Below are 9,044 nucleotides of genomic sequence, written 5' to 3' on the forward strand. Positions count from 1 at the left end.
ATAATCTCATCTGCGCCAGACCTAAAAGGTATATATTGTATATTATTAATCATATAAGACACATATGTTTTCATAATATACAATTATATATATTATGGGCCATATTGTATGTAATTTACTACACTTGATTATATTATAAATTCACTAAATGTAATGTGATCAAATGTGATTATACTTTGTGACATTTATTATATTTACCTTCTGGACTGAAGTTAAATGGACTGAATGAATATTTGTGTCCCTCCAGAATTCACATATTGATACCCTAACCCCTAACTGATTATATTTGGAGATAGTCCCTTTAAGGAGATAATTGAGGTCAAGTGAAGTCATAAAGATAGGGCTCTGATTTAATAGATTTAGTGTTTTTATAAGAAGAGACATCAGAGAGCTCACTTTTGCTCTTTCTGTGTGAACATAGAAGAAGGTCCATGTCAGTACAACAAGGAGGCCCTCTGCAAGCCAGGAAGTCAGGTCTCACCAGAACCAAATCTGTCAGCACCTTGATCTTGAATTCTCGGCTTCTAGAACTGTGAGAAATAAATTTCTGTTGTTTAAGCCATATAGTCTGTGGTATTCTGTTGTGCCAGCTTGAACTGAGACAGCTTCTTTCAGATTTTCCCTTTTGTTTTAAAGTTTTATTTATTTATTTTGAGAAAGAGAGAGAGAGAAAGCCTGAGCAGGGGAGGGGCAGAGAGAGAAAGAGAGAGAGAATCCCAAGGAAGATTTGTGCTATCAGTACAGAGCCCAACTCCGGGCCTGATCCCACGAACTGTGCAATCATGACCTGAGCTAAAATCAAGAGCCCGGCACTTAATTGACTGAGTCACCCAGACACCCACCATTTTTTACACTTTTAAATTTTATAATCATTTTGTTGGTTTTAAGTGTAACTTTGCAGCACTTATTATGCTTTGTGAGAAGACTCAGAATATCAAATAAAAGTAGGTGGAACTATAAAGGCATTTATTTTCTCATTCAGAAGGCAGATCTCACTTTCCTACAAAGCACTTTCTTTTTTTTTTAATTTATTTTTATTTTTATTTATTTTTGACAGAGAGAGAGACAGAGCATGAGCAGGGGAGGGGCAGAGAGAGAGGGAGACACAGAATCCAAAACAGGCTCCAGACTCTGAGCTGTCAGCACAGAGCCCGATGCGGGGCTGGAACTCACAGACCACGAAGTCGGATGCTTAACCAACTGAGCCACCCAGGTGCCCCCCTACAAAGCACTTTCACTCTTGGTCCAGTGGCTCAGCGATGCCATGAGGGACCTCAGTCTTTTCTCATCTATGCCTTTGTAATCCTCAAGAGGTTGTTTATCCTCATAGTTGAAAGATAGTTCCTTTTTTATTTTTAAATTTTTATTTAAATTCTAGTTGGTTAACATACAGTGTGATATTAATTTCAGGTGTACAATATACTGATTTAACACTTCCTATACATTACCTGGTACTCAGCATGGCAGGTGTGCTCCTTAATCCGCATCACCAATTTCACCCATCTCTCCACCCAGCTCCCGTCTTGTAACCATCAGTTTCTTCTCTATAGTCAAGAGTCTGTATCTTGGTTTTCCTCTCTTTTTTCCTCCTCTAATCATTTGTTTTGTTTCTTGAATGCCACATATAACTGAAATCATATGTATTTGATTTGTCATTTTTGACAAACTTGTTTCACTTAGTATAATACTCTCTAGCTCTATCCATATCACTGGAAATGGCAAGGTTTTATATATATATATGTATATACATATATATATATACACACATATATATATAACATATACATATGTGTGTATGTATATAAGTATATATATATGTGTGTATATATATGGAGATATATATATATGGATATATATATATATATATATGCCACTTCTTTATCCATTCATTAGTCAATGCACATTTAGGCTCTTCCCATAATTTGGCTATTGTTGATAAGGCTGCAATAAACATTGGGATGCGTATATCTCTTTGAATTAGTATTTTTTTGTGTTCTTTAGATAGATACCAAGTAGTGCAATTGCTGGGTCAGAGAGTAGTTCTATTTTTAACTTTTTGAGGAACCTTTGTACTCTTTTTCAGAGTGGCTACACCAGTTTGCATTCCCACCAACAGTGTAAGAGGGTTCTCCTTTTCCCCATCCTCTCCAACATCTGTTGTTTCCTGTGTTGTTAATTTTAGCTATTCTGACAGATGTGACATGATACTTCATTGTAGTATTGATTTGTATTTCCCTGATGATGAGCAATGCTGAGCATTTTTTCATGTATCTGTTGGCCATCTGGATGTGAAAGTCAGCTCCTCTGCTGAAGTTCATACTAGGTATCATCCAAAATCAGGAAGAAGAGAAGTAAAAAGAATAAGTGTGGCCATAAACTGAGTCATATCTCTATCTACAATAAGGCAATTATGAGCAGTGGGGAATGGAATTACCATGATTGCTTGGCTAATAATCATTTAAAACCCTGGGTCTTAGACTACCACCGAAAATGACATTCTATTGATAACAAAATTGGGGTTCACTAACATCTTTATTTGAAGTGTAATTTAATATCATGTCACGTGTCAATGCTATTTCACTGACAGGATGGCTTCCAGCAAAACAATAACAGCACTTCGACAAACATGACTTAGACTTAAATTAGGGCTGAATCCTGGTCAGGTTGTTGTTTTTGTTTGTTTGTGCTTTGTTTTGATTTTGTTTTTTTATAGTGCTATAAAATGAAATTTTTATGAGAATGTTCCAAACAGGGCTAGTGCCTTTTCACACTAATTTGATGAGGGTCCTGTCAACTTGTCATGGATGCTATGGTTCCCATCCCCACTTTAGGATGGAGACACACATTCCCCAGCTGCAAGGAATGTTTGTACAAAGTGATAGTCCTATGAGATTGTATTTTTTTCTCCGTGGTTTCTCTATAATGTCCTATTTCCAAATTATTAAAGAAATAAGAGACTCCTTTTGCTGCCATATGAAAGTAAAAAAAAAAAGTCACATTTCTAGTTGGCATGATGTTACTTTGCTGAAACAAAAACATTTAATGTTCTATTTGGTGTAATCATGTTAGTGTAAATCATCACCTCAAACATTTATAACAGTCTTTTGTTTCTATCAATGCTATGTGGAAATCAGGGACATGACGCTGAGGCCCAGATATGGCAAAACTGAGCTTAGGGAAAAGAAAACAACCATGGAAGATGTGGTAGGCAGAATAAGAGTCTTCCAAAGATGTCCATACCCTAACTCCTGGAACCTGTGAATATTTGACCTTCCATGGCAAAAAGAAATCAAAGTAGAAGATCGACTAACAGTCATTAAATCAGCTGACCTTAAAATAGGGATAATATCTTGGATTATCTGGGTGGACCCAGTGTAAAGTAATTGTAATGGCCCTTTAAAATGAAACCGAGAGGCCACAGAAGACACCAGAGTGATATGAAGTCAAAGTCACAACTCATTCTTTCTGGCTTTGAAGGTGGAGGAAAGTTGCCATGGTCTAAGACATGTGGTTGGCTGCTAGAACCTGGAAACTAAAAAGAAACTATCTCTCCTCTAGAGCCTCCAGAAAGGAGTACAGCTCAGCCTACACCTTGATTCAGCCCTGTGACACTTCTGACTGCTGTAAATGTGAGACAACACATTTATGTTGTCTTAAGTTACTCGCTTTGTGGTAGTTTGTTAGGAGAGCAATAGGAAACTAGTGTACAAGGCTTCCTACAATTTGGGTGAGGGGTTGAACCCATGAGAATGAGAACTCAAGAACACAAAGAAATCCAGGAAACAGCATGGGATTGTCCAGAGAATAGAAGTGGGGGAATTGAGCCAACTTTATATATACCTCAAAAGATAGGTTAACCGTAACCTTGACTTTGAGATTTAGCTGTAACAGAAGATCCTGTTTTTGATGCTATTGTGACTGTTGCTATTGTTACCACCGGTGTGCTGCCTGATTTGGGACATTCATATTTGCATTTTACCCACTTCTGGGTTTGGGTTCATAAGCCTATGTTTATGCTACCCTCTAAAACGAATCTCCAAACTGTAATTTCTCTTTGGTTATGTATTCCACAAAGACCACAGCCCAGCTCATCTTCTAAAGCTACATTTCTCAAACTAGTGTATGCTAAAAACAGACATATCCAGAGGCTAGCCTGGAGATAAGCATATAATCTCCATAAACAATCTTAAGGAAATATCAGTTTTACTCAAAGACCTCAAGGAAAAAAAAATTAACATTATAGTTGGGCAAACCAAAGTAAAGAAACTTTTCTGGTATAGCCAATATTATCCTTTAAAAAAACATTTCATGAGAATACCAATATTTGCATGCAACCAGGTATTGGGAGGTTGGGTATTTTTGTGCTTTCAAAGAATCATATGGCATCAATGTCATTAATTTTGTTGTCTTGATTCAGCCAGAATGAATTGTATTATTTCAACAGTTACAGTCTAATCCTAGTCACCACCCCCAAGCCCAGTCAAATTAGCCTGGAAATATGAGACACCGTCACTGGATTTTTTTTTTAAGTTTATCATTTTATGAACCAGCGTCGTTATTTCCATTTATGACCACACATGCATGTACACATGTACAAACACATGTGCACACATACACACACATATATTGTTCACAAACCAAAAGTCATCGACAATTGTGCACTCTCAATTTTTTGGTTAAAAAATAACTGAACATTCAACATTTCATTTAAATATTGAAAAACTGTTATATTTTTCTTTTTACTTTTTAAAACTAGAATATACTTAATTATATTTCACTCTGGGATCATAGATAAGAAGTTAAGACTGGACATGTGAGAAAATGGAAGCTCGGTATGAATTTATTCAAATGAATTAGGGAAATTCAAAATGACTTTAAATCATTGAATGTTGAAATAGACATGTTGTGGTCTCTCAAAGAGAATAAATGAACTTTACAATGAATCTCTTGGCTGTACTGCAACTATTTTTAGTGAATTTATAGAAGCAGTAGTTAACCCAAAGAGCATATTTCACTAACTATATGTTCTTTTTATGGAAGAGATGGAAATCAGTCTAATTCGATAGAGGTGATATGGTGCAACTTCTGACTCTTGTCTTCAAGAGGTCTTGCAGCTTTTATTTTCTCTCTTGGAAATCAGCCTTGAGATCACCGTATATAAGAAGCCCCAACCTGCCTAATGGAGGAGAAGAAGCCACATGGAGCAAGGCAAGTTGACTCAGCTGGAGGCCTCCAGAACAACCATCTGACAGCAAGCTCTCTTAAAGTACCATCTAAATTTCCATTTTAGTTTTTTTTAATTTCTTTTTAAGATTTATTTAAATCCAAGTTTGTTAACAAATCATGTCGTACTGGTTTCAGGAGTAGAATTTGGTGATTTATCACTTAAAATAATACCCAGCGCTCATCCCTACAAGTGTCCTCCTTAATGTCCCTCCCCCATTGAGTCCATCCCTCCCTCCTCTCCAGCAGCCTTCAGTTTGTTCCTTATTGTTTGCCTTCCTCTGTTTTTATCTTCTTTTTATCGTTCCTTCCATTCCCCTGTGTTCATCTGTTTTGTTTCTTAAAGTGAACATAAGAGTAAAATCATATGAACTTGTCTCTCTCTGACTGACTTATTTCAGTTAGCATAATACACTCTAGTTCCATCTATGTCATTGCAAATAGCAAAATTTCATTATTTTTGATTGCCAGATATATATTCCATGATATATATATATATATATATATATATATATATATATATCCACCACATCTTTTATCCATTCATCAGTTGATGGGCATTTATGCCCTTTCCATAATTTAGCTATCGCTGATACTGCTACTATAAGCAGTGGGGTGCATGTGCCCCTTCAAGTCAGCATTTTTGGTACCTTTGGATAAATACCTAGTAGCGCAATTGTTGGGTCAGAAAGTAGTTCTATTTTTAATTTTTTGAGGAATCTCCAGACTGTTTTTCAGAGCAGCTGCCCTAGTCTGCATGCCCAGAAACAGTGCAACAGTATTCCCATTTCTCTACATCCTCACCAACATCTGTTGTTTCCTGAGTTGTTAATTTTAGCCATTCTGACAGGTGTGAGGTGGTAGCTCATTGGGGTTTTGATTTGTATTTCCCTGATGATGAGTGATGCTGAGCATCGTTTCATGTGTCTGTTGGCCATCTGGATGTCTTCTTTGGAAAAGTGTCCATTCAGGTCTTCTGCCCACTTCTTCACTGGATTATTTGTTTTTCGGGTGTTGAGTTTGATAAATTCTTTATAAATTTTGGATACTAACCCTTTATCTGATATGTCGTTTTCAAATGTCTTCTCTCATTCCACCAGTTGCCTTTTAGTTTTGTTGATTGGTTCCTTTGCTGTGCAGAAGGTTTTATCCTGATGAGGTCCCAATAATTCATTTTTACTTTTGTTTCCTTTGTGTCTGGAGACATGTCTAGTAAGAAGTTGCTGTGGCTGAGGTCAAGGAAGTTGTTGCCTGTTTTCTCATCTAGGATTTTGATGGCTTCCTGTCTTACATTTAGGTCTTTCATCCATTTTGAATTTATTTTTGTTTCTGCTGTAAATAAGTTGTCCTATTTCATTTTTCTGAATGTCACTGTCCAGTTTTCCTAACCCCATTTGTTGAAGAGGCTATTTTTTTTTTATTGGATATTCTTTCTTGTTTTCTTGAAGAAGAGGCATACGGTTGTCAGTCCATTTCTAGGTCCTTTATTCTGTTCCATTGATCTATGTGTCTGTGTTTGTGCCAATACCATACTGTCTTGTGATTACAGCTTTTCAATACCGTTTGAAGTCCAGAATTGTGATGCTTCCAGCTTTGGTTTTCTTTCCTCCTCCTTCTCCTTCTTCTTCTTCTTCTTCTTCTTCTTCTTCTTCTTCTTCTTCTTCTTCTTTTTCTTCTTCTTCTTCTTCCTTTTAATGTTTATTAATTTTTGAGAGAGAGAGAGAGAGAGAGAGAGAGAGACAGAGTGCAAGCAAGGGAGGGGCAGAGAGAGATGGAGAAACAGAATCTGAAGTAGGCTCTAGGCTACTTTGGGTATTTAGGCCACTTGGCTTTTCTGGTCCCATACACATTTTAGAATTGTTCTAGCTCTGTGAATAATGTTGTTGTTATTTTGATAACAATGCATAGGGATTGCATTGAATGTGTAGATTGCTTTGGATAGCATACACATTTCAACAGTAGTTGTTCTTCCAATCCATGAGCATGGAATATTTTTCCATTTCTTTTTGTCTTCTTCAGTTTCTTTAATAAGCTTTATATAGTTTTCAGGGTACAGACCTTTTTCCTTTTGATTAGGTTTATTCCTAGGTATCTTTTGGGTTTTTTGGTGCAATTGTAAATGGGATCAATTCCTTGATTTCCCTTTGTGATGCTTCATTATTGGTGTATAGAAATGCAGCAGATTTCTGTACATTGGTTTTATATCCTGTGACTTTGCTAAACTCATGTTTCAATTCTAGCAGTTTTTTGGAAGAGTCTTTTGGGTCTTCCATGTAGACCATCATGTCGTCTGCACAAAGTGGAAGTTTGACTTCTTTCTTGCTGAGTTGTATGTCTTACATTTCTTTTGGTTGTCCAATTTCTGAGGCTAGTATTTCCAGTACTGTGTTGAACAACAGTGGTAAGAGTGGACATCCCTGTTGTCTTCCTGACTGTGGGGGGAAGCTCTCAATTTTTCCCCAATGAGGGCAATATGAGCTGTGGGTCTTTCATATATGTTGAGGTATGTTCCTTGTATTGTCACTTTCTGGACAGTTTTTTATCAAGAAAGGATGCTTTATTTTGTCAAATGTTTTTTCTGCATGAAAGGATCATGTGGTTCTTATCCATTTTTATATTAATGTGATGTATCACATTGATTGCCTTGTGGATATTGAACCAGTCCTGCATCCCAGGAATATATTCTACTTGATCGTGGTAAATAATTACTTAATATGTTATTGGATTCAATTTGCTAGTATCTTGTTGGGAATTTTTGCATTCATGTTCATCAGCGAAATTGATCTCCTTTTTAGTGGGGTCTTTGTCTGGTTTTGGAATCAAGGTAATGCTGGCCTCATAGAACAAGTTTTGAAGTTTTCCTTCCATTTGGATTTTTTGGAAGTTTCAAAAGGATAGGTATTAACTCTTTTTTAATGTTTGATAGAATTCTCCTGGAAGCCATCTGGCCCTAGACTCCTGTTTGTTGGGAGATTTTTGATTACAGATTCAATTTCTTTGCTGGTTATGGGTCTGCTCAACTTTTCTATTTATTCCTGTCTCAGTTTTTGTCATTTATGTTCCTAGGAATTTGTCCATTTCTTCCAGATTGCCCAATTTGTTGACATACCATTTTAGGTATTAAATCCACAGTTGCATGAATGACCCAAGACCAAACCAGCAGAAACCCTTGCCTCACTGAACCTAATCCAAACTGACCTTCAGAATCCTGACCAAATAGTTTCTATTTAAGCTCCAAGCACAAGGGTTGTTTTGTTACACAGCAATAGATAGCCAAAAGAATATTTATGTCTCGTGAGACATCAAACCTTATGAGGACACGCTAAAATAAATCAATTGACCTCTTCAACATTGAGCTTGAAAATCTTAGATCCACGTGTTCATTAGATGGATTTTCTCTCTTTCAACTTACTACAGATGACTTTGTTTTCACAAATGCATAAGGTGAATCACCTATTTTTCAGTCTCAGTTAACATTTTTCTCCCTATTTTTTAAGCACCCACCAAAGTTTGTTTACTATCTCTCCAGCCTTGCAATTTCCTCAGCCTATTCCCACCATTCCGCCTCAAAGCCAATGCCACTTGTTTGGGAATTTTGTTTTTGCACCATCCTTCATTTAGGTGATCACATCTGTATCCGTTATCTGTTGATGCTTTAAAAACGACCCATTCTGTGGGTAACTTGTCTGGATCAAGTTGCAGCTACAGTCAGCTGATATTTGACTGGGACTAGATGGGCTATGGTAGCTTCACTCACCTAACTGGCAGTTGGTGGTAGGTATAAGTGAAGGGGGACTCTACTGGAAAAATATGACTCTGTT

This window comes from Neofelis nebulosa, chromosome 3 (assembly GCF_028018385.1).
Source record: "Neofelis nebulosa isolate mNeoNeb1 chromosome 3, mNeoNeb1.pri, whole genome shotgun sequence".
Taxonomy (NCBI): Eukaryota; Metazoa; Chordata; class Mammalia; order Carnivora; family Felidae; genus Neofelis; species Neofelis nebulosa.